Here is a 26973-nt window from a genome sequence, read left to right on the forward strand (position 1 = left end):
GGAGAGAAATGCCAAGTCAGGGTCTACAGCACCAGCTGAAGCAGAACTGGTGACCAGCTCAGCCAACAGGTAAGAATCCGCTGGGGTGAGACCACCGCCTGTTTTTTGTGCATTTGCATGGGAGGAGAGGGGTCAAAAGTTGCTTGGTTTGGACCAAAGTATTGGAGAATACTTGGTTTTCTTCAAATGGTGACATATGCCCTTTGCAGTCCTATGTACCCTTGAATGAATGAATGATTGAATGCCAGAGGGTGATGCCCATGGGATATTACTTGGCCTGGAAGCCATAACAGAACTGATCCACGGTGCGTGGTGGAAACAGAAGGGCAGACTGTTCCTGAGCTCTGGGGTCAGCTATTCCTGGTAAGGGCTATTGGGTCTCCACAGTGCGGGGGCAGGGATGTTCTTGAGAGAGATGAAGAGGGGCAGTGCTTTACAGACACAACTTCTTGCGGAGCTGGAGAGACAAAGGCAGAGATTGAGAGATAAATGAAGGAATAGATCAATGAGAATAAGTCACAAGTATGACCCACAAAAAGTAGGGTTGGCCTCAAATGATCAAGAACAAGATGCACATGACCTTGGGAGGTTTTTTTGAGCGCATTAGAAGGAAAAAAATCAGTTCTGCCCTATGGGACCTTTGAATGTCACCACGGAGGCAGGATACTTGCATTTGTGAAGGCACAATCCTCACCTCCACCACTACCACACACACAGCATACACACCCACAACTGGCAGAGGAAAGGATGGACGGCCTGAAGCAGACCTCTCCGCCCCTTCAAATATGGCCAAGTGTCAAACCTGATTTCTGACCCCTCACCCAAGCCTTCTGCAATTCCTTGACTTCCCTTTCTCTGACCACACAACCAAGTGATTAATTATTTTCACGGTGAATTGCTGTAGGTCACCTTCTCTTCCTGGCTAGCCCCATAGTTTAGTTGCCGATCACCTCCTGCAGTTCTTTGCAAAGAGGTTTGTGCTTTGAAGGTGCTCAGTATAGGCCATAGACGGATTGAAGAGGGGAAAAGAAGAGGTGTTTGGAACAGGACCCAGCCTCGAAGAGAAACGCAGGAGGAGAGAACCCACATTTCACTTCCCTCTGGCGGTGTGTGCTTGGGAGGAAGGAAGCCAGTGGGGAGGAGAAATATGGGCAGCGTGGAGGGACATGTTTTGTCTGTCTACTCTCTCTTTGGGGAAACCACTCTCCTCCTTCTGAGTGTCTGTAGTTTGGGCAGGCAGGCGACACACCTGAGCAGTCATGTGACCAGGCCTGGCCAATCAGAGCTCTCTGTCCTGCTGGGCCCAGTGATTGGTTCAGTGCTGGGCAACTGGGCCAATCAGAGTCCTCTCAGGATTTCACTGGGCTTCTGGAGAGAGAGGCTTCTCTACTCTCAAGAATAGCCAGTGATGATGGTGATTCAAGGCTGTTGGCGGCTGATTTTGCCAGTATGGGGAGTGCCTGCCTGAGAAGAAAACCAACAGAGAACAGTAGAGTCAGGAGATGAGGAGAAGAGGGCGATTCCTGGTGTCTTGATGGAACCGGTGATTTAGCCTTGCTTGAAGCCAGCTTGCCTCTTGAACATCCCAATTTTATCAGCCAGTAAACCCCCTTCCCCGTTTCTTTTTCTTTTTTAAAATTTTTATTGGAGTATAGTTGATTTACAACGTTGTGTTAGTTTCTGCTGTACAGCAAAGTGAATCAGTTATACATACACATATATCCACTCTTTTAACATTCTTTTCCCGTATAGGCCATTACAGAGTATTGTTCCCTCCCCCTCCTTTTTTTTTTTTTCAATTAAGACCAATAATTTTGTAATAAGAGTCCTGACTAATTAGGGAGTGAATAGTCAATGTGATTTACTCAGACTCTGGTTTCAAAAAATAGCTGTAAGTACTAGAGTGAAAATATGTGATAATGTCAGCAACTAGGAAAGAGGGAGCTTCTTTAAACTGTGAGAAGAGAAGGCCTCTCTGAGTGGCAGAAAGGAGCCAGCCATGGGAAGATCTGAGGGATGGCTTTCCTGGCCGAGGCCTCAGCAAGGACAAAGTCTCTGAGGACAGAAGGAGCCTGAGCTACTGAGGTACAGAACAAAGGCCACCATGGCTGTAGCCATGTGACCAATGGGGGGATGCACAGAACTAGACAGAGACGCAGGCCTGGAGGGCCTTAAGGATGAAGATGGGGAATACAGATTTCATTCTGGGATGGAAAATCACTGGGGAGCAAAGTGATCTGATCGGCTCTGGCTACTGTGATGATAGGGGAGCAGAGGTGGAAGTAGGAAGGTCAGTGAGGAGGCTGACGTAAGAGTCCAGGTGGCTGGTAAATGGTGGCTTGAACTGTGGTGGGGGAAGGAGATGGAGGCAAGAGGGTGGATTCTGCATGTACCTTGGAAGGAGAGCTCACATGAGTTATTGGTATACTGGATGTGGGAGGGGAAGGAGTGAGAAATCAGGTATTTCTGAGATGATGAAGACGGGGGAGCAAGAAGTTTTTGGAGCATGTATGTGACCTACCAGTATACATGGGCTTTGGAAAGTTAAAAGTGCCAACGAGTATGCTGTAGGTTGTCATCTCCTGTGGAGCTGAAGATCAGCATGGCTTGGAGACTGCCTGAGAATAGGCTTGATGACTGGGTGGGTGGCCGGGTGATAGATTTTTGGAGGGAGGAGTGCAGAGATGGATGGATGGGTGGATGCAGGCGTGGATGGGTGGATGAATGGATAGAATGATAGATGGGTGAGTGGATAGATGACTGGATGGGGATGAGTGGCTTAGTGTTGGTATGGGTGTATGTGTGGATGACAGGCTACATTCACTTTGGATATCAAGGCCACATCAAAATCGTACACTGTAGGAAGTTCTCACCTCCTTCCACTTGGCTGACAGACTGTCTTAAGCAAACACTGACTCCCCAGGAGACTTAGTGGGGACTGATTTAAGAGGCAGCTGGATTTTGGCACCCTTCGCCTGGAGAGAGGTGAGGTGCAGACTGGGGCACTACATACCTATGGGCCTGGAAACCAGAAGTAGCTTCCTACATGCACCCGCCACCACCTGGGGATGAGAGGGATGGGTAGGGTGTTGTCCAGCCCACCTCTTGCTTCCTCCTAGCATGTCTTTATAAGCTTCCCTGGGAGAGCTGCCAGGGTTCCGCTCTCATAGACCCAGGGAGGCAGCAGCTGGCATCCACACTGAGAGTACCTATGGGCAATCAAAGGAAAATCCCCCCTCCAATTTGACACCCCAAGCAAACTCTACGAGGACCAAGAGGATGGTTCTACCTGGGCATCTAGAGATCTAGACTTCAGCCTCATCCAGTTCTTCACTTTTTTCTGTAAGCCTTTGTCAACCACACCGTTTCTCTGGGCCTTCTGTAAAGCTGGGTTCAGTAATCTCTAAGATCTTTTACATGGAGATTTTATAAAATGTCAATTTCTTGGTTGTTTTAAAGATTCTTGATTTTTTTTTAAAAAAACAACTATTGAACTATGATTTATATAGCATAACATTCATCCATTTTAAGTGTATAATTCAATGATTTTTAGTAAATGTACAGAATTGTGTAGTCATCACCACAATCCAGTTTTTTTTGTTTCTTTGTTTTTGGGTTTTTTTGCGGTACGCGGGCCTCTCACTGTTGTGGCCTCTCCCGTTGTGGAGCACAGGCTCTGGACGTGCAGCCTCAGTGGCCATGGCTTATGGGCCCAGCCGCTCCGCGGCATGTGGGATCTTCCCGGACCGGGGCACGAACCCGTGTCCCCTGCATCGGCAGGCGGACTCTCAACCACTGCGCCACCAGGGAGGCCCCACAATCCAGTTTTAGAACATTTTTATCACCCCCAAAAGATCTTTGTGTTTGTTTACAGCCAATCCCCATTTCTACCCTCAGCCCCAGGCCATCCATCATTAATCTCCTTTCTGCCACTATAGGTTGGCTATTTCTGGACATTTTGTATAAATGGAATCATACGATATGTGGTCTTTTGCACCTGACTTCTTTTTTTTTTTTTTTGCACCTGACTTCTTAGCATAATGCTTGTAGGGGTCATCCATGTCGTGGTACCTTGTTTAAACAATGGAAGTATTTATAAAACTTTAAACAATCTCCCAACGCATCCCAACATTTGTTTTATGCACACTGGATTTGAATGAGTTTCATTCCAACTTTCAAAGCTTGAATTTTCACTGTAAATTTTGGAAAGCTTGGATTCTTAGTTATAGATAGTATGGTCTGGTTGGCTTGTCGGTTGGTTGGTTGGGTCTTCTTGGGCCAGTTCATTGGCTACTTCTGCTTATTATTCCTTTTAGAATGGTTTTCCCACCATTTTACCTCTGAAAACATCCGTTGCCCTCCCTTCAACTGGATTGGCGACGGATTGCTTCAGCCGCCACAGGGTTTTCTTTGTTTGTTTAAAAGTTACATTGCAGTGTTTTGTCTGGGGACAGGTCTAGGAGAGAGGCCATTTTTGAGCAAAGGGTGAGCCAAGGCATAAACATTTACAGTGATCCACAGGCCGGCCCCGACACATTTGTCTGGAAACACCAGGCTGCATTTGTCCATGTGTCTTGTCACCCACTAGGCCATGGCAACCCACTGTGTCCCAAGTGTGTACCGGGCATTGATGACACAGAGATGAACAAAATCAACATAGATCTTCTCTTACTTCAATGTGTCACATTGGGCGAATTATTATGTAATTTCTCTGGGCCTTGATTTCCTCATCTGTAAAATGGAGATAATAGTGTTACCTGCCTCCTAGGACGTCTCTAAAGAGAGAACGCCTGCTGAATACGTAGAACCATGCCTGGCACTTAGTAAGTGCTCAGTAAGTGGCAGCTAAATTATTACTGTAACTGACATTATTGTGACACACCCCTGTCCTCAGACAATTAATGTTCTTTACAGGGACACAGGTGTGTAGTTGAACAACCATCAAACAATCTGATGAATGCCAGATAGGAGTTTGCTTGGGATACTTTGGGCACACAGAGGAGGAGGGAGTGCTTGGCTTCACCCAGAGTGGGGTGTGGGAGATGGCTAGTCGTGGGCCCTATTCCAAACATTGACATGTCAGGTATAGTTCTTGACCAACTCTGATTACATCCCATCTACCTGAAGAGATCAGCACCCGGTCCTCAGCACAGACCCTCCATGTCCCATGTGATGAGTTTCATGGTTGGTCTTGAAACCTGCCATCACCCCACATTGGCCTGTGCTGTGGCCCCACTTGTTCTTCCTTCCCTTGTCCCATCTGTCCACCTGAATCCTTCTTTCCAAGGTGATGCTCATATCTGATCTGTTCCCAAAGTTCTTTGTGACTCCTCTAGCTTACCTGGGCCCTCCTTCACAACTCTAAGGGCTTTGGGGGCATCAGGAAGTAACATTAAGGACCCTGGAAAACCCAAGGCCCTTGTTTTACGGAAACGAAGGTGCACAGAGAAGTGACCTGATAAAGGGTAGCTGTGGTACCTTCCCAACTTAGCTGTCCAACCTGGGAGTCACCTGGACTCTTCCCTCCCTCTGACCAGCTCCAACCCATCCCCACGGCCTGCTGTTTCCACGTCCTAAATACCTCTCCTGTCCATCCACCTCGGGCCCCTGAGCCACCACCTGGGTCTGAGTCACCATCATTTCTCAGACCCCCACCCATCCCCCGTGCTTCCCCCACTATGGTGTCCCAAGGAGCACAAGAATGATCCTTCTAAAATGTGGGCCTGACCATTCCACTGCCCCACTGAGAACTTCAGTGGCGTCCTCCACTTTATTCCCACTCCAGAATAAAGTCCACCCTCTTTAGCAACACTTTCCAGGCCAGCATCCCTGGAGCCTTGACACCACTGCAGCCTTCGACCCCCTCACATTCCACAGGTGCACCCTAGGGAGCTTCCCTTACTTCTCTGAACCTGCCGTACCCCGCCTCACCCCGGAGTGTTAGAACAGACACTTGCCTCTCCCTGGAATTCTTTCCACCCCATTCTCCCTCTCCCAGCCACACTCCCCTTTGTCTGCATAACACCTACTCACCTTTCAGCAAGGCCTTCCAGGATGGGGCCAGACCTTCTGCTCTGGCTCCTATAATCCTCTGTGCCTTCAGGTCCTAATGCCTGCCCTGGGGCTGTGATTGCTGTTATAATGCCATCTTCCACACGTGTACTCTCAGCTCCTCGAGGGCTGGTTCGCCAGCAGATCTGCTGCCCTTAGCACAGTGTTCTACAGGCGAGGCAGCCAGTGCCTGGTTGGATTGTGCTGTTCTTGTCCTTTCCTTTTTCTGCACCGTAAAAGTTCCATGGTACCTAGTGCTCTGCAGCTCGCCTTTGCTACTTAACAGTATTGGGGCTTGAAGGGGCCTAGAAATAACTCTCCTTCCTTCCAAACAGTCAGCTTTATTATTGACAGGAACTAGGCTGGAGGATGTGGCTTCAGTCCTGTCCCTCCCAGCCCCACTCTGGACCTGCAGAGGGACACGCTTCCCCAGGATTGCTGCCTCCTTCTGGGAGGAGAGGGAGGAAAGGAAAGGTTGGAGGACCGGGTCTCTGATTGGATCAGAAGGATCCAGGCACCCAGCTCTGGCCCAATCACCTGCGGTGGGTGGGCAGGACCTCTGAGTACAGGGCGCCGGCTTCCGACCCCTGGTTGGACTAAGGGAAGGTGCGTTTCTCAGAAGAGGGGGAAGGTGCTGGACGGAGGGAATGGTAGTGTCCACTTCCCAGGATGTTGGCCCTCCTCAGGTTTATGCTTCCTGCTCTGGATGATGCCCTTTAAGAGAAATATTTTAACACGACGTCATGGTTCTCCACCTTTGTGGGGAAGACCTGTTTATGACGTAAAAAATTGTTCCTGCCTCCCTCTCTGCCATTTCCCCGTGATAAGGGCCCTAAGTTAATAAATGCTTGGGGCTTATGGCAGAGATTTTTAATTGATTACCAAGTATCCATTCTCCCCCTGCTTCCTTAGTTAATAGAATCCCCAGTTTTGGATGAACATGTTCCAGCCAGGATAAAAGACTCTATTTCCCAGCCTCCCTTGTAGCTAAGGTGTGGACCACGTGGTCAGGTTCTGGCCGATGAAAGCATCGTCTGGCACTTCTGGAAAATCACCTCGACTGAGGAGGATGTATGCCTTCCCTTCCTCTTTTCTTTCTGCTTGGAACAGAGGTCTGATGGTTGGAAGTTCAGCAGCCATCTTGGACCATAAAGGTAGAAGCCACATTCTGAAGACGGCAGAGAAGAAAGATAGGAGTTTCAGCTCCTGATGGAATCACAGAGCTTTCTCCTCGCCTCCAAACTGTCTCCCCCTAGACATCTTTTATATGAGACGGTAGGAAATGTTGATCTTGTTTTAAGCTGTTGCTGTTTTTCCATTGTATGTAGTTGGGATCCAAGCCTAAGGAACACAGAACCAAAAGATTTCAGAGAACCCTTGAAATCAGGCTTCCAGAAGTCTGTGGCCTAGAGTCTGGAACAACTGAATTAGGAAGCATATTGCAAAGGAAATGCCACTGAAAACCCTTTGGAGACATAACTTAAAGACATCACTGTCACCCAGAAGGCCACCTTCCTATGGCATATTTGGGGAAAGGCATCACCCTCGGATCTGCTCTCGGGGTATCCGTGGGGAGGCTGTCTTCTCCATGTCCAAAGGAGACACTGCTGACAACACCAGAAGCTCTCTGTCCTCCATGTGGTCCTGCTACTACCACCGTGGCCTCCCTGGAGGGGTGAGGAGGGGAGCCACACTTCCTGGCACCCTTTCCACCCCCTAATTCTGCCAAAACAGTAAGGAAGGGTTGTGGGTGTCTGAAAGGAATTGTAACACAGGGGAAAACACTGAAGGCACAGGTTAAGTAGGACTTTTCCCATCGAGAGGCAGTAACAGCAGCAGTGGAACAGTGAACTCGATGCGAGGGTGGCACCTGTGGGCGCCCCTCGGTCTCCTTCTATTCACCTGAGCCCCAGCGTCCCCCCTCCCTTCCAGCAGTGTTGCTTTCTTCTGAGAAATCTCCATGAGGTGACTCTCCAGTTAAGGGAACCCCATCTTTTATGCATAGGGGCTGGACTTGCTTCCAGATGAAGCCCCCTTCCCTGCCAGACAGAGGGAGGGACAGCATTATTCCCCAGCATCCTTTTCCCAAAGCCCAAGGGATCCGAGTTAAAATGACACTGAACTGACTTTGGGTGGAGAAGTTGGGGACAGTAGGAGAGTCAAGGGGGCCCTGGAGCTTCCAAGCAGGCTCCACTCTAGGCCTTCCCACCTCTCCATTCTCTCTCTCTCTCTCTCTCTCTCTCACACACACACACACACACACACACAGGTGCACGAGCTCGTGCGCACACACACGCACCAACGATCATCTCCAGGGACTCAGAGTCCAGGCCCGTAGAAAGGCGGGGAAACTGTTTCCTAAATTTGTTACCTGCCATCTGGGGAGAGAGCAGAGTGGTGTCCATTCCCTTTATTCATCCTTATACTTCCAGACCATCCTCAGAGGACAGCCATAGAGCAGGAGACCGGCCATCACCTGTACTGCCTTTACACCGCAGGCACTGTCCCTGGTGGGCCCTTTGGTTCCACGAAAGGTAGCAGAAGCTTTGAAACCCCTGGTTTTTTCCCTGGCCGGGTGCCCCGACGCTAACCCCTGAAAGCAGAAGGGAGGCAGGATGAAGATTTATGGACTCTCTGCACATGGCGACACCCCCCAGGGGGGCAGGAGTGTTGGTCCTTCCTGTTACAGATGCATGAAGTATATTAGGGGTCATGATTTATGGAACCACAGCGGGATTTCATCTGGAGTCAAGTTTCCTTGTATTCAGAGAAGGAGTACAAGTAGCTGACCCATGCCTTCCCACAGCCCTTCCCTAATTCCAGCACTATCGCTCTGGGAGAAAATGGTCGATTTCCTCACAAAGACCCTTCGCTGCTGCAGACAGAGCTCTAGCCGGCTTGGAGCATTGCATGAAGCATCTGGTTTTTCCCTTTCCATTATTCAGGCACTCTCTGTATTGTGGAAGGTTGAATAAGGCACAGTCATAATGCACATGCTTTTATCTCAAGGGTTGGTATTTTTAGTATGGAAGCCAGGCTAAATGAAATTAAAGTTTAAAAAAAAATAAAAAGGAAGGGAAAATATATTGAGGCTTAGATCATTGGCCGAGATTACACACACATTCTTCAGTTCTGATCTCCATGGAATGGTTCTTGTGGGTTTGTGGTGGGGTGGGCTGGGAGGGTGTGGGTTGGAAGCGGGGCTCGTTTCAGGGCAGAGGGAGCCGCGGTGATGGCTCCCCCTCCACGTCCTCAAGAAAAGGCCTGCTGCCAGGCTGGCCTTACTCATCCTCGGGAAGGAGGGCAGGGATCCCCAGTTTCCCCACTCTGTGGCCGGCCCCGTCCTGGGCACATTCCTATGCAGAGTCTCACTGAACTCTCGAAGGACCCTGTGAGGCAGATCCCATCACGCCCATCGTGCAGGTGGTAAGACTGAAGCCCAGAAGCTCACCTCGACGTGCCCAGGTCGCTCTGCTGGGAGCAGCAAAGCCAGGGGCCGAGCTCCAGTCTGTCCGGTGCCCCAGTCCTTGCTCCTGCCCTGCCCCTGCCACCACTGCTAGGGAGTGTTTGCCTCAGGAATGTGGACAATTGAAATATTCCCCCCCCGCCCCGCCCCCGCCCAGCTCCCAGACCAAAAACCTGTTTTTCTGGATTAAATGGAAGCCTTAGTACAGGCAGGCCCTACAAACTAATTAAAGAGCCCTGACAGCACCGTCACTCCCGCCCCCACTGCCACTGGGGCAGCCTGGAGCTGGACCAGCGCAGTCTGGCACTGGTTGAGGGCCAGCAACCTGGGGTCCCTAAACTCAGGCCACAAGACAACACTGGGACGGTCTGCAGGGACCCCGGCGGGCAGCCTCTGCATGGCCCACTTGGTCTCAGTTTCAGGCGACCCTGGAGGTGGAACCCCAGGTGACAGTCACACCAGCCTGCAGGTCAGAGTACGGCCACTGCCCCTGTTGGCTGGGCTGAGGCAACCTTGGAGCCAGGCCCCTGGGCCATGAGGCAGGCCAACAAACTCAGCCCAACACTGCTTGGAGAGGGCAGGTCTGTGACCCAGGCTCTGTTCTATGAACCATCTCGCTGCCAGGAGTCAAGGTGAAATTTTTTGGAGATGCAGTATAGAGCAGAAGAAGATCTTTGCTTTTTAGACGCAGATAGACCGTGCTACCCCTTACTGGCTGTGTGACCTGGGGCAAGTTACTTAACCGCTCTGGGCCTCCATTTCCCCCCCATGAAGAGGATGACTATGACAACCTCATGGGATTATTGTTAAATGAAATAAGTACTGAAAGCACTTAGCCCAGCGCTCTCCTTGAAGCCAAGGCCCTGTTTTGTCCTCACATCCGGCAGAGAGGACTGCTCTGGCTTTCTCTATTCTCTGCCTTCTCGGGGCACAGTGACAGTGGCCTGAGCTATTGTGCAGGCACTACCTCATTACTTTCGCACAACAAGTGGCTACCGTCACTAAACTCAGTTCACAATGAAGGAGGGATGTGTGTGTGTACGTGTGCGTGCATGTGTACAAGTGTGTGCTTATTCTACATCAAGAGCAAGGGATGAGGTGCTGGGCAGGCCTTTGAAGGTGCACCAGGCACATGCACTGTTCTGTCAGGTCTCGCCACTTTCTGTCTGTCCATCCTCAGGCAAATCACTGAATTCTTCGAGACCTCCCTTTGCCTGGCTTGGAAATGGACAGGAGGGCGGCTGCCAGGTTCTCACCTGCTCTCAGACAATCCCTCTGAGGCCCTCCTTCCAGCCCAGGTGACAGCAGCCTCTGGAATTGTCCTCACCCTCTGGAAGAATGTTCTTCTGCTCTTCCAACAAGACCGGATTCTTCCCTGGAGGGGAAGCCACGCCTGAGATTTCTCAGTGTCCCCAGTGCTATCCTGGGAACACGATGGAGATCTTAAAGCAAAATTGTCTGTGCATGTGTGCACGTGTGCGAGCATGGGTGCATTTCCATATCCTTCTCTGAGAAAGAGCAAGCTTTCTATTTACAGCAATGTGCTTTCCGAAGTACCTTCTAAATGGCTTACCTCCCGTGACCCTCAGGCCTCCGCTCCCAGGTGAGCCAGAGCAGGGTCATCATCCTCACCCTGCAGGGGCGGCAGAGGCACAGAGAGGTTGGATGACTCGCCAGAAGTTGTGGACTCTCATTCCGGACCCGCTCCCTCTCACTGACCTGCCCCGGTGAGAGAACAGGTGTGGCCGCGTGGCGCCAAGGCCTCCCTTTCCCGGCAGAAGGCAGAAGGTGTGTGTTGTCACGGGGAGCCCCCATTCCTCACCCTCGGCGCAGAAGCCTGAGGGGCTGCCAGGTGAGGAAGGAGAGGTGGGGCGTCGGCCCCTCTGCTGTGTCCTTCCGGCAGTCCTCCCCAGCCCTGAGACGGGCAACGTCCCGTGGGCTTCCTTCCCCACGGGGCAGACCAGGAGGCAGTGAGGCTTTGGTTAGGCCGGGAGGAGGCCCGCAGCCAGGGTGCGTAAGGGTGGGCGGCCCGGAGCGAGGGCCAGGCGGGAGGCGGTGTGTGTGGTGGGAGATGCACCCTGCACTGGGCTGAAATTGAGGGTCCTCCTGTGAGTCACGCTGGCCCCAGGGGAGGGGCAGGAGGGCCTGGAGTGACACAGCGGGGTATGGTGATGTGTGTGTGTGTGTGTGTGTATGAGAATGAGAGAGAGGGAGGGAGAGACTGCTGGGCCCTGTGAGAGTTGGAGGAGTCACAGGGACAGGGCAGCAGAAGCGACTCCATGGGTTGGGCATCTCCAGGATGTCTGCCTTGTGCACCGCCTTCCTCTGTTTCCACGGCCCTGGCCTCCAGGTCCCCCACAGTGCCCTAGAAAACACCAGGTGGACCGTGGAAACCTCACAGCAGAGGGCAGGCCAGCAGGCCCCCTTCTGAGCACAGCAGGGGGATTAAGCCTGGGGGCGTGGGTGTGCAGAGCACAGGGTGAGAGCCCTGCGCTACGCAAGGCTGTGTGGCTCCAAAAGGTGGTGTGTGTGGCAAAACTGCCAATAGCGGTGCAGGGGCCCAGCCCTACCAAGAGGATTCTGGGCTCGGGGAGTTATGGGATGGGCGAACCTCGCTCTCACATTGATCGTTATTTCCATTCTGACTAGTGTGTGGGAGGCCTGCTTATCAATGGGACTTGTGGGGAGGAGAAGGTGGGCGGCTGGCTGGGGAAGGCTGGCCTGTCGTCTCCCTCAGTGGAGCCGATGGTCACTGGCAGTGCAGGCAGTGCTAGATGTCCAGGTGGGTCCTGCCAGTGCACAGTCACCTGGCAGGTGGCTGTGAGAGGCCTCCCTCCCCGGGCAGAGGGCACAGGCAGACACCCAGGTCTTATGGAGGCCAGACTGAACACCTACTCACTGGCCAGCCCATATTCGGACCTATATAAACATCCCCACCTAGAGATGCCCAGCTGTCCTGGGATATGGGCTGCTTGACCTGGGCCTGAGTGTGCCCAGACCTGTAGAAACCTGATGCTGTGAAGCAAACGCTGGCCTTGCAGTCAGGGGACCTGATCTGAATTCAGCTCCATCGGTGGACAAGTAACTCCCCTCCTGAAGCTCAGTTTTGTCATCAATAAAATGGGAATAACAGTAGCACCTGCGCCAGTGTTATTGGGATGATTGGATGGGAAAAAATATATGACCTACATATAATACATAACAAGGTACATTGCATATGCTCAGTTAATGTCAGCCATCGTCATTTGTTGTTATTGTCTATAAATATAATTGTCTCTCCCACAGGAGACTAAATTCTTTGAGGACAAGAATCACTTTTTAAAAATGTTATTTCTTTATTTTTGGCTGTATGGGGTCTTAGTTGTGGCACGCGGATCTTTCATTGCGGCACGTGGGCTCTTTGTTGTGGCATGCGGGCTTCTCTCTAGTTGTGGCGCATGGGCTCCAGAGCGCACGGGCTCAGTAGTTGAGGCACGTGGGCTTAGTTTACCCCGTGGCACGTGGGATCTTAGTTCCCCGACCAGGGATCAAACCTGCGTCCCCTGCATTGGAAGGCGGATTCTTAACCGCTGGACCACTCAGGGAAGTCCCAGTAATCATTTGAAATTCATCTTTGTGTTACACAATACCTTTTATGGAAATTCACCACTTTTTACATGAAGCAACTACTATGCACTTACATCATGCCAGACTGTCGTCAGAGTCTTGCTTATGATGGACCACGCAGTATGGGAAAAACCGGTCCCCTGATCCACTGCCCGGTACACAAGTGTCTTCACAGCCAACGTGCCCTCTCTCTTTCCTCCCGTCTCTTCTCTCCCTGCCTCCCCAGCCTCTGAGATCCTTAGGACACTCACCTCCTCCTCTTGGTACAGACCAGATGGGTATGGCTCCAGAGAGTATCTGCTACAGTCACACACACTCAGGCAGAGAAAACTCATAACTTGATACTTGCTGTGTTATTTCTCCAAGGGATTATTTCAATTCTAAGAAAGATTTAAACTTAGAGGAGATGTTCTCAACTTAGTTTCATTGAAGGTCTGACTATGGGTGCAATTCACGTACTACTCACACGCTTTTTCTGTTGGGGAGAAAATCCATATCTTTTATCAGATTCGCCCTGGGTCTGTGAACTAAAAAAGATTGAAGAGATGGTTCCTTTGAGCAGTGATGTCCAGGAGAACTCTCTCTGATAAAGGAAATGTTCTGTATCTGTTCTTCCCACTGTGGAATCACTAACCACTTGTGGCTGTTGACCACTTGAAATGTAAGATAGAGCAAGTGAGGAGCCGAATTTTTAATTTTATTTATATTAGTTATTTGAGATTTAAATTTAAATCTCCACATGGGGCCGGTGGCTACCATATTGGCCCACACAGCCTAAGATGATAAAAATTCAGTAGTAGAATTTTAGACATATTGGAAAGGTGGCATTTTAGGGATTCTTCTGGGTGGGAATTTCTCAAGGTCTCTGAAATCTGACAAACTCATCCATCCATCCATCCATCCTTCCATCCATCCATCCATCCTTCCATCCATCCACCAATTCACTTATGCATGCCTGCACACATGAATCAGCACTGACGTCTGCTGAACAGCCACCATGCCTGCAGCACTCAGGGAGGAGAACGCGTGGTGACTAAGAGAGGTGCTTCCAGTTCGCTGGGGACCAGCAGGTCTGCGCAGAATGTCCAGGTGGATCTCTTTGGGGGCAACTTGTATTTAAGAGCAGTACCGCCCTATTCTGTAGTCTGATCCTTGTGACATTTGGCAATCCTGTGAGCAAGAGAATGTTTTTTCCCCTTAGGAGGCTGCTTGGTCCCAGGGGCTGGGAGAGGAGTGGGGTTGGGGGGATTTGCAAAGTGGAAGAGAGTGTGGATGTCTCCTGGGTGATCAGGTTGAGTTTGTAAATGGAAATTTCCTCGTTAACTTTTTACGGCTGTCGATGAGGCAACCTTTGGGAAACCAGGGAATGTAGCATCTGGACTTCATTGATTTTCAGACTTCTTCTCTTACATGTTATCACTAGCTCATCTACTCCCAGGGTTGTGGTGAGGATTAATTAGCTTTTGTGGATAAAGCTCTTATAGCAGCGCCTGTTACACAGTGAATGCTCTGGGAGCGTCAGTTATCATTACTGTTGAGAGTGCCCAGTAAATGTAGGAGCGGTCGGTGCTCAATACCAGTCTGTGGAATGAATGACTGAGGTTGCCGAGTACACAAACTTAAAAAGCATCAAGCAGAACCAGACCAAAGCAGAATGTCAAGGGCTGCAACAGCCTTTGCTGCCTACAGAATGGCCCAGTGCCATGGCCAAGGCAATCACGGTCTCTGTAGGGACAGAAAAAGAAGGCTTCAGTGATGGGCTTTGTCAGTGTGCCCGTCATCATGGCACTGTGACTCCCATCTTAGGGCCATGGTTTCTCACATGGGGGTGGACTAGACATTGCCTAAGACCTGCTCCAGCTGCAGTGGTCTGAGAACATGCCACCTGTCTCTCGCGGGGCCTTTACAACCCTGGAGGCATAATGACAACATCCATGGCTCCTCCGGCCAAGGGAGCTCCAACAATCCACCATATGAACATACTCAGAGACCGGAATTTGGGTCCAAATGACCCATTTTGCAACAGCTCAAGAATTCCCAGTTGTGTCTGCTACTGAGTATAAAGTCCAGAAGTGGGATGGCACTGCAGGACATCTGCAAGTGAGTTGTGGAGGCTTTCTCAGCTCTGCCAAGCGACGGGTGGGTCGGCGTCCACAGAAATAGACAAAACAATCCCCACAAGGTCCAAATAGTGCACTGTAGAATCTTCAAAACTTAGTTTGGGTGAATAACCTCCTTTGTGTCTGGCTGCCATAAAGCTGGACACAGTCATGACTCCTTTCTGCTGGCTGACCACAGCCCTCAATGTGGCCTTTGTCTGGTCAACACAGAGCCCTTTAGGCCGCCAATTCTATCGTTCTGATTAAAATGCCAGAATGGGTCTCCAGATCGCCACTGATTCTATTTCCTCTTGGAAAAGGAGGGAAAAATGGAAGTGGAGCAGGTCACCTAGCCCAGGTGTGAGGAATGGACAATGTTTCTGGGTAGGACGGTGGAGGAAGAGGAGGAAGGTCCAGGGTAGTGTTGCTAGAAGACTCTGTTATGCGCATTTTCGGGGAATGAGGTCTTCATGTTCAAGCGGGGAGCTCAGCTGTGCAGAGGAATGTGTGTTGGCATCTCTTGGAATGACCTCAGTCTCTAAAGGAATCCTTCCACGCCGGACACTTCTGAAGAATGATGACCCCATATCTGCCTGCTCAACCAGCAGTGAGGTACCCCTCATTCTCTCTCCTTCTCTGGCTGGCATAGCAACGAGCAGGGAGGTGAGGGAACTTGAGACTGGGAGTTGGCCAGAGCTAGCTGGCTCAGCCACTTCCTGGTCAGGGAACACCAGGCAAGTTTGCTTATCTCTCTGAGCCCTGGTTTCCTTAACTATAAAAAGGGATCACTTGGCTTCCCTGGTGGCGCAGTGGTTGAGAAGTCCACCTGCCGATGCAGGGGACACGGGTTCGTGCCCCGGTCCGGGAGGATCCCACATGCCGCGGAGCGGCTGGGCCCGTGAGCCATGGCCGCTGAGCCTGCGCGTCCGGAGCCTGTGCTCCGCAACGGGAGAGGCCGCAGTGGTGAGAGGCCCGCGTACCGCAAAAAAAAAAAAAAAAAAGGGGGGGGGGATTACTAAGTCTATCCTGTAGAATCATTGGTGGATGAACTGACTGTCTAGGAAAGAGGTTCTATTAAGAAAAGTGGAGTTTTCATTATCATTATTTAATGTCCTTATTCAGCATTAAGACACTGAGATCTCCAGTGGATTCCACCCATCTTGGCTTTCTCAAAGAACCTTCTTTTCACCTTCAAACTGGACCTTCAAACAGCTGGTGCATCTTACTCTAAGAGCTACTGGTTTTAAGTCATTGCTTCTGCATTCATCTTTGGCAGTGCACCTTCCTTTGCTATCTGATACATGCTCCCAAACTCTATCCATTCGATGTTTACCATTAAACATTTATTGAGTGCCTACTCCTACATTATCTGTATGGCAGGCACATCAGTGAATGAAACAAAGATTTATACCCTGGTGGAACTACATTCTCATGGAGGGAGAGACAGAGTAACTATGGTACACAAGTAAACTATACAGTTGTTCAAAGCAGCAAGTGCTAAGAGGAAAGGAAAGGTAGAGCTGGGAAAGGGGGACAGAGAGTGTAGCAGGAGGTGTGGACTGCAGAGGGTGGCCTCAGGGACAGGGTGAAATGTTAGCAGAGACGTGATAAAGATAAGGGAGTTGGCCAAGCAGAGATGGGAGAGGAGCTTTCTAGGCAGAAGGAGTGGTTGAACAGAGTTCCAAAGCCGTGCTGGCATGTTCAAGGACAGGAAGGAGGCCGCTGTGGCTGGGGCCGAGATGATGGGGTGGAGGGAGGAGAAAAAGTCACGAGGATGGAGGTGGAAAGTGCAGATCACACAGGGCTTTAGTGGCCATTGTAAGGATTTGGGGTTTGACTCTGAATGACGTGGAGGGACATTGCAGGGTTTTGAGCAGAGGAGAGACAAGATCTCACTTTTCAAAGGAATCTTCTGGTTCTGTGTTAAGAAGAGAAGTTAGGGAGGGAAGAATGAGAGCAGGGAGACCCTTTAGGAAAGCTTTGCTAGGATGTAGAGGAGAGATGATGGTGGCTTTGAGCAGCATGGGGTCAGGGGAAGTGGGGAGAAGTGGTCAGAATCTGGATCTACTTGAAGGTAGAGAAACTCCAGGTTTGCTACTCTATTCGATGTGAGGTGTGAGAGAGAGAAAGAGCTTGAAGGCGTCTCCAGGGTTTTGAGCTAAGCCAGGGGAAGGATGGCGGTGTGACAGCTCAGCTGGGGACAGCTGTAGGTGGAGACAGTTTTGAGTAGGGGAGATTAGGAATTTTGGATATGTTGAGTTTGAGGTACCCGTTAGCCGTCTAGGTCAAGATGTTGAGTGGGTTTTAGGCTATGTAAGACTGAAGTCCAGAAGAAAAGGTCTGAGCTGGAAATATAAATGTGGGAGTTGTCAGTAGACAGTTGATGTTTAAAACCATGAGACTAGATGGCCCTGAGCCTTTCTCCTTGAATGCTTCTGCTAAGTGTTTAAACCTAACTTTACCAGGAGACAAATAAAGATCGCATGGAGAGTAATACCTCAGATGTCTCTGGTTCTTTGCCCCCAGCTGATGATGCAGGACCCCCAGCTTCTGAAAATGTTCTACTCCCATCTGGTATTTCTGGGAGTTCTCAGGTGATGCCTCATGTGTGCTCAGAAATAAGTCCAGCCCTCCCAGCCATGTTGCTATTCCATTGCCATGTCCAAAGGCATTGGCCAGGGTGCCTTGTCCAGTTCATGGGTACCACTGCTTTCTCGCCCACAGGCCCAGCATCCCAGGTATCACAGCCCTTACTGATGCTCCTTTTCTGCTCCATGGGGCATCACCATCCTTGTATCACTGCCCTCAGGGACCCAGAGCCTAGGTGGGACTGGGGATGCACATCTCCCCTACTGTGTGCTGACTTCTGTCTCCTGGAGATCTTGCAGTTCTATCAGTGTCAGTTTTTCTCATTGGTATCTAGTTGAAAATAGTTTTAATAGTAAAAGAACAATTACATGGAAGAGTAGGACACAAAACTAGCCTACAATCCATAATAGTTGTCATTTGTGACTATGTCACAGATCTCCCAGGGAATCTCCCATCATCTTTCAGGGGATGGTTAATTATAAAATTTTGAAAAGTCCTAGGATACTGTCAGGGGGTGGAAGTGGAATGGGAGAAATAAGCTTAAAGTATTTTTAAACATTTAAGTCCCTCGCTTGGACTGAATTAAACTAGCCAGACACCTATCAGAGCCCAAGGTAAACAGAGGCAAGCTGGCAAATTGGGGTGGTGAATTACATTTTGGAGAGAGAAAACCATGATTCGGTGTGGCAGGATGGTAACACCTTCTCTCTTCTCTCAATCTCCATAGCCGGGTTTCTGGCGTCACACAGACTTGAAACCAAAGCCAGGCTCGACCACAGATAGTTCGAGGCTCCAGGATAATGTCCCTGATAAGGTGAAGCTGGCATCTCTCAAGGCCAGGAAGGCAGGGGAGGCACTGGAGCTAGCCAAGGGGATCTCACACCGGAATTTGATGGAAGTGTCCAGCGGATGAGGTACATGATATGTGGTCTATGGGGGATGTTGAAACAGGAACCATGGGGGAGGAGACGTCCAGGTGTTTCTAGGGGGACACAGCCGGGAAGAGAGTCCACGCTCGCCCCACTCCAAACAGGTGACCCACGCGTTCCACATCTAGGCCAGTGGTTCCAGAGGATGGTGGTGACCAGAATTTTGTTGATTATTTAATGTAGTCACCTTCAGGCACCTCTTCCAGACCTCCTGAATCAGAATCTAATAAAATTTGATTTCATAAGGGCCTTTGGGGACTTTGAGATTGTCCTATCGCATTCCAGGTGTCCCATGTTGACCTTGATAACCACTGAGTATCTCCTCTGTACCAGGGCTGCCTGCTGTGGGAGAGCACAAAACTATTTAAGACATGGGCTCTGCCCTCAGGTAACTTGAAGACGAGACAAGAAAAAGACAAATTACAACTTCATGAGTGAATTCAAGGCCGTGAAATAATGGCTCTCACCAGGCCATGCTGCTGAGAAGCCAGTGAAGGCTACACGCTGGATGGGCTAGGAGATCATAGCACGGCTTGTGCCAGCCTTTGTTATGGACTGGCCAAGAGAACTGCAGAATGCGGCTCAGACCTTGAGCAGGGATTCCAGCTGGGCCTAAGGGGAGTGAGTGTCTCACTGTGTCTGCTGAGCTGGTGGTCTGGCCAGATCCTGGGGAGAGCTTGCTGCCCGGAGGAGAGGGTGTTGGCAGGAGGTCTGTACATAGATGGTGAGAGCAGATATGACGGGCCATGGAGGAAGAGAGCATGATCCCTCTCCCTGGACCAAGTCTGAACGCTGTGGAGTGAGGGCTGGGGAGGGGACTGATACGACTGTTTTCCCAGGGGCTCAAGCAGTGTTAAGGGAGCCCAGGTGACAAAGTGGGCTGCGGAGTGGAGGAAGCATGCGTTCCTCCCCTGCACGGGTCCTGGGAGGGCTCTGGGCAGCATGATGGCCATCTGCGAGCAGTGGGTGAGAGCAGGGAAACTTGATGTTAGGCTGTGGATGTAATTCCCAATGGGCACTTGGTGGGAGAGCTGATACCTGGTGGTCACGGACGATCCTTTCAACTGGGAATAGGATCGACTTCTGGAGGCTTCACATGAGACCCTCCTTGTGGATTCCCAGAAGTGCGCTTTACTGGGAGGGGGTGCTTTTGGGGGTGGTGGGGGGCGTCCTGTATCAGCAGGCGAATGCGATGAGCCAGAACAATCTGAGTTAAGGCTGTTAAGTACTGAGGCATTTTGGTTCCAACAAACTGATGAAGCTGGGAATATTGTGCACCACAAAAGGACCAGAGCATTTTGGGGGATGAGAGGTGAGGTTAAGAGTGAGTGAAGATGTCTGTGTTTGTGGACATGTGAGTTGCCAAGGATGGCAGAAACAGCAGTCTTAACCCAATGGTTCCTAGGGCAACATTCTTTGGTTAATTGAGAATCTGGAAGTCCGTATGAAAGGAGGAGGTACTTGGTGACGCCCACAGTGGGTGGGGCCTATGTGGAAACTGGCCCTAATCATACCGCTTGTCCAAGGCACTGGGAGAGGCTGAACCCTCCTGGGAAGGCCACCACGGACTGAGGCCCTCTGGAGATGGACAGGGAACTCAGGTCAAGAACTCAGGGACTTCCCTGAGGAGGGCTCCCTAAGAAGATGAAACCAACAGCCCACTGGCCTTCTTTTGCCAACGGGCATCCTGGGTACTCACCCTGTCAGCATTCCTATTGCCCAGGCTACAGATCTGCACCCACCTCAGAACTTATAATTGTGCATAACCTTATCCTTTATTCCAGACTCTCCCTCTCCCATCTCAGGTGAGTCTTCCCCATCCTTTCAAGGGAAGGTCTTGCGTTTCAAGGTAGCCACTGACCCAGGGGATAGGAAGCAAACTGGGCTTGGGAGAAAAATTTCAGTGCCCTTAGTGATTCCATTTCCTTTCCATCCTGCAACTGAGAGCCCAATCGGCAGGCAACCTCATCCCCCCACCGAATCCTGACAGAAGCTGGAGGGCTCTGCAGTCCGTGGGTGAGATTATATGACACTGCCTAATTTGTTCTGAGCTCCCTGAAAGCTTCAGGGAAGACACTGCAATCGTAGCTTCCTCTGAAATACAAAAAAAAAAATAGCATAAAATAAAAGGTTGTGACAGAGATTTAAATGAGAATAAAATGCCAATTAACTCAGAGGTATTGGACAAGAATCTGCGTCTCAGAAGAATCCGACGTCGCACTTGGTGAATCAGTTTCAATTTCCCCCAAAGCACCAAACGGCTACACCAGGGAAGCAGACCTCAGAACAATCCAGAACGCGGTGCCAGACCCACTACTTATCACTTTAATTGACACTTACTCCATATGATGCTCATACATTCACCGAATGGGTTCAATTTAATTCTAAAGGGGGCATTTTTTCTTTCTCCTATTGAAATATTTAATGCGGCAGTCTTTAAAGCTAAATAGCTTCAGCCCTAGCGTTCCATCACTCTTCTGTGTTGCTTTATTTTTTTCTCTGTTTTTTTCTGTTTTGCTCTAAAGAGTGCCAAAGACCCCTCCAACCATGATTTATTTTGAAAAAAAAAAATTTTTTTTTACCAGCTCTGTAATACAAAGCCTATTGATCTCTACCGTTTCTTTCGGTAGGGATGGGATAGGTGGTAAAAATGAAAATCCTCCTTTGCTATCTACCCCATAGTCCTCAAAATTACATTAGCAAGCACAGATCTACTGGAAAGAAGCCACCCTCAGAATCACGGAAGAGATCAGGAGATCGGGTAGGCTCCTACCACCGTGGAGCACCGTGGAGTCTCTCTTCCCCTCTGCCACATCGGGCTGCGCTAAGCATGAGCTAGGGAGGCGGCACCTTTACTGATGAGAAGGATGAGAGGCTCCGGATCTCGGCCGATCACAGGAAAGCAGGTGGGTTCTCCCCCGCCCCGTGTTTATTAGTGCTGACAGACGGAGTGCAAGAGCATCCTTCACCCCGAGGTGTTACATACTGATACACTGACAGGCAATTATCTTTGGAGAGAGTGTTAAAACACAATAATTAATTGGAAGAGTAAGCGAAAGAGTGGTGGCCCCAGGCTGAGGCAGAATGGTATTTCTAGAAAACACTCTGTGAGGCTGGTAATTTAGCCTCAGTGGGTCATTTGATTGCAACACCTCCCCAGTCCGGAAACCTTCCCAGTGCTTTGTTTTTCAAAAGCATTAGCCATGGATGTGTCTCAGATGTCATTAAAGTGCAGACTAACCTCCCACAACAACTTTCCAAAATGGTGCCTGGCAATAGAGAAAAATCACTGCCTTGGTAAAGATGTCTCACACAGCCCTGCTTTTGTGATGGCCAGTGCTGGCAGTGTCTTTGTTTCAAACGGAGGCTGACACATGTCTGCTTAAATAAAACATTCGCACTTTAGCTGATTTGGTGGGAACAAGAAGTTCACATGCCAAAGCATGGGCTGACCTTCCCGACCCGCTCCACAGCAGCAGCAGGGGGGGAAGGCCACATTGTTGTCTCCTTTTACTAACAAGCATGGAGAAGGGTGAGCTTTTCTTTTGCTTTTCTTTTTTTTTCTTTTTACCATGGTGACATCCATTGGCCTATATTTGATATTCTGCATAATATACATGTGCCAGCAATCACACATTTGATTGGGAAGGGGGAAAGGGGACGAGGAAGGAAGAGAAGGATGGAGGAAGCCTTTTACACTTTAGCAAGAACCTGAATGTATTACAGAGGATTCCTCAGTTGCAAGCGGGTAGAAACCACCTGGATTTAACTGAAAGGGGGAAAGGGGAGATTTATTTTTAGGACACAGGATTTCTAACAGAATCCAAAGGAAAGCAGGCTTCCTGACCTCGGAAACAGGTCAGAACAAAAAGTCATTTGCTCTCCCTCCATCTCTTGTCCCTAATAAGGGCTTTATTGGCTTTTGCTGTTCAAGCTGGACCGTTTTCCTCTCTGGCCCACATGGTCATGGACAGCCCCAAGCCCCAGGAACCAGGCCACATGTTGAAGGTACAACCACACGACATGAAGAGTGTCTCACTCATGCTGTCTCATGGATAAAATTCCCAAGCCTCGGACAAGGGTTTTGATTGGTCTACCTGAAGTTAGGTTCCTACCCCTTGTGTAAGCAACCTCATCTCCAAAAATCCTATCAGACGCTGGAGGGTCTGGTAATTCATGGGTGCGATTATATGACACCATTCAATTTGCTGCAGAGAAGGTAATGGAACTGGAAAATTAGAAAAATAAAATAGAAGGTTGTGGTTTACTCTAGAGGGTAAATCACTTTGAACAAAATGGTATATTTGGGGGCAGATAGGGGTTCAATGACAGGGAAGATAGCCAAAAAAGTAACTTATTTAAGAATAAATAAGAATAAAACATAATAACTTAAACTTAAAAAATAAGAATAACTTATTTTTTAACTAAAGAAAATATTGGGAGAGATTTAGTGCTAACTGTGCTGAGTTATTTAGAGGAAGCGTAAAGAGCAGAAGTGAGACTTTAGTGGTTCTTTGCAACCTTTCCTAGACTGTATCACCCTTCCCTTTATTCTCCAGGAGGGGCATTTTATGGTTCTCTAACATCCTGCATTTCCTTTTCTGGACAATCTATATAAACCTGTGGCATGAAAGGTTTGGGAGTCCTGGATTGTTCTGCCTTTCTTGTATTGCTACGAAGGAATTATCTAATTAGGGTAGTGTAGAAGTCATAACTCTCTGAGTCACGTGCGACAGAAACCAGTTCAGACTGGATTTTTAAAAGGGGGGAACATATCATGGTACAGTGTAACTGAGAAATGCTTTGGAGGGTCAGGGCAGGCATGTCAGTGTCTAGAGGAAATCGAGTGTCTTGTTAAGGCTCTCTCTTACCCTCCTTCTTGTCTCAGCTGATACCCTCTATGTGTCAGCTCCATTCACTCCTGCTAAGATCGATCTTTTTCCCTGTGCTCAAAGAAGATGACTGCTGGCAGCCTCAGCTTCACCCCTCCCTGGCACCAAGACTCAGGCAAAAAGCAACTCCAGCTGACGAGCCCTTGCAAGACTCTGATTGGCTGAGCTTGGGTCATGTGCACATCCCTGAACCAATCACTGCACCCAGGGCTAGCCTGGGTCAGTGTCTGGCCCCATGGAGGGGCAGGGTCCAGGGCACCACACTGTGGTACCTCCCAGACCACACGGTGTGTGAAAGGGATGGTCCCCCCCAAAGAAAGGGCTGTGTGCACACACACGATATCTGACCACCATGGGTATTCATCTTGTCTATTATTGTTGGACATTAAAGAGGCACATTTAGGGCCAATAAATAGCCTTGGTGCCAAGATATTGGGGCCCCAAAGATCCATCTGGCAATGCTTCCAGTGTTCATGGGCTCTTGGCATCCTGCCAGGAGATGCTAAGCGCTCATAAGCATGTGGGATTACTAAACGGGTCTCTGATAATAAACCTCCAAGGTTAAGGCTAATAGTGGCTTTATAGGCTCTTTCCTCTGATCTCTCTTGAAAATATCCTCATTTTTTGTCGTGGGATCTGGTTTGTTATGATGATGGAAGACGGAAAGGAGGGGACTAATAGGGAACTGTAGGGAAAATGTTTCAGTGGGAAAGATGTTTTGTTTGCTTGTTTTTTTGTTTTTTTTTAATTCTTTGAGATAATTGTGGATTCACAGGCCATTGTAAGATATAATAGGGAGAGATCTTTACACCCTTCGCCCAGTTTCCCCAAGGGTAATACCCTGTATAACTGTGGTATAGTGTCACCGCTAGGAAACTGACACTGATACAACCCATGGATCTTACTCGAATTTCACCAGTTTTACCTGCACTCATTTGAAGACTGGATTATAACATGTTTACATTTTATCCGTAGTTACTTCTTGGAGCTGGGCTTGATGTTGGTACTCATTATGAGAGCGAAAAAAGTTTCCTAAGTTTCTGCATTCAGATGCTTTCCTGTAATCCTCTGGGATCCGATTAGATTACACCTTGAAGGGAGAGTGGAGACGATCTCTATGACTAAATATAAATAGGCTGTTCATTTCTGTAAATTACAAGAAGTCTTGGATTCCCAGCTGGCACTGGAGACACATGGGCAGTGTTTTGCACTTTGCAGTGGAGTGTAGGGTGGCTTGGGAGGGAGGCTGGAGGAAGGGAGACGCCTAGTAAGCTAAAGCACAACTTGACATGAGATACAGCCAAGGACTGAGGCAAAGCTGTGGAAATCAAGAGAAGGCGACACACTGGGGAGGTGCAGAAGAGTCGGAGAATGGGCAGGCCTTTGCACTTGGTTGAGTGTGTGTGTGTGTGTGTGTGTGTGTTCATATCCACTACTGGCCTTCATCTGTTTCAGAACACAATCCAGGAACCCCACATTGCACATAGATGAGCTTTATTTTTGCACGCTTCATTTTGAGGAACCGATGGAACAGCTGAGGGGCATGGTCTCTTCAAAGCATGGATGATCTTGTCTCTAGTTTTGGCTGTATCTGGCAGAAGGTAAAGGTGGGTTGGAGAGTATCAACCCGCCAAAGTTTTTGTTTTCGTTTTACAAGATTTTCTAGATGTTACCTCTCTTCAACTCTGGGGAGATTTTCAGGGGATCCTGCCTGAAATCAGGTAATATATCACGTGAGTCTCCAAGCCCCTTTCCACCTGCTAAGGTGCAGGATAGGCAGAGGCTCGGAGAAGCTGCACTGTGGCTGAGGACACACAACTGACAAGGGCTGGCCGTGGGATCCCGCCCAGGGCTGCGGGTCTCCAAAGTCTGCTCTCATCGTGGAGGGAAAATGCTCCTGCCCTACTTATCTTCCCGATCACAGAAATATGGTTGTTTTGGATAAGAACTGTGATTGTCTTTGGATCCCTAGATGTGCCTGCACAGTGGCTGACATAATGCATCTTATATAGCTGTGGAAGGAAGGGAGGGAAGGAGGAGAAAAAGATAGTCTGAATCCATATACTCAGATCCTAAGCATTAGGAGGCTAAATTAATTGCTTGAGTTAGGATTTAATTAGGGCTTTAAACAACAGCTGTGCTATCTTGAGCGCCAACTGTAGATGACAGCTCACGATCCATAGTTACCTATCTGAGACACTGCACCTATTTAAGATAAGCTCCCATAAACTGAAGGCGAACAAGGAACTATATTTAAGTGGCAGGAGCAATCTCTCCACCCTTAAGTGAAAGATTGCTAATATCTCACACCTTTGGACAAGGCTGGAGATGGATAATATAGCAGAAGCAAAACATGTTAAGACTGGGAGCCGGGAGGCATGGGATTGGGTCTTGGTGGTTTATTAGCTGTGTGGCCCTGAGTAAGTTCCCCTTCCAAGGTCTCCATGGCCTCATCGGAGAAGTGATGATCGAGGTCTCTTCCAGCTGGAAAGTGGTGCTAGCACACGGTCATAGTGAGCTCTCAATGTTTTGCCTGAGATTCAGAAAGAAGAAATACCGTCCTAATTCCTTTCGTTCAGAGCTGCGTGAGCTCCCCAAAGCAGCCTCTTCCGTGTTCTCTTGACCCTTTCTGGTCTCTCTCCTGCCACTCTAGATTTTATGGATCCAGGAGGGAGAGGCCCACGCTGGCTGAGGTGTCTGTGTCTGCCTCGTGCTCACAGCTCCATGAGGACAGTCCCACATGGGACTGAGTCCTCTGTGACTGGAGCCCACCCGAGGGTGGGCAGGGAGTGGGCATCTCAGGAAAGGGTGGCTGAAGGAGTAAATGGATGAACAAACAAGCAAAGGAACAAACGAGTGATGACTCATAACTCTTGGCAAAAGGAGCCAAAACCCCAGGCAGCCCAGAAGGTCCGCCTTTTCCTGGGAACAAGTGCCCACGTGTTCGAGCTCCTGTGTGCCAAGAGGCAGCACTGCGCTCCGCCTTTCCCACCCACCACCATCCTCCCAGCAGCTCTCTGGGGCAGATGCAGTAGTTCCCTCCCATTCCACAGAGGAAGGGACCCAGACTTCAAGTGACTTCAGATCCTGATCTGCCCAAGCCAGCGTCTTGATCCCCGCACCCAGGGGGATGGGTCTGTGCCTTCACTGCCTCTGAACCCCTTGTTTCATCAACAGGATCCTTTCTGCCCGTGTGGCACTGAGAGCCCCTTCCCATATGGACAGCGGTTGAACAGAAGTGATTGGGAGCTGCATGGCCCCCTTAGGAAGACGGAAAGGTACCTGCTTTGGAATGAGATACAACTGGGTTTTAATTCTGGCTCTTCCACTTACCCGCTTCG

General features: G+C 49.6%; 1 long non-coding RNA gene across 1 annotated transcript in view; it reads left to right on the forward strand.

The window, feature by feature from the left end:
• LOC111177596 (uncharacterized) overlaps positions 1–26973 on the forward strand; it is a 150532-nt gene that overhangs the window by 96822 nt on the left and 26737 nt on the right. The window contains exon 5 of the long non-coding RNA XR_016392058.1: positions 1–26910. This is a non-coding gene — a long non-coding RNA (uncharacterized LOC111177596). The remainder of the gene's footprint in view (positions 26911–26973) is intronic.

This window comes from Delphinapterus leucas, chromosome 2, assembly GCF_059928025.1.
Source record: "Delphinapterus leucas isolate spDelLeu-1000000601 "Yukka" chromosome 2, BTC_Dleu_Yukka2, whole genome shotgun sequence".
NCBI lineage: Eukaryota > Metazoa > Chordata > Mammalia > Artiodactyla > Monodontidae > Delphinapterus > Delphinapterus leucas.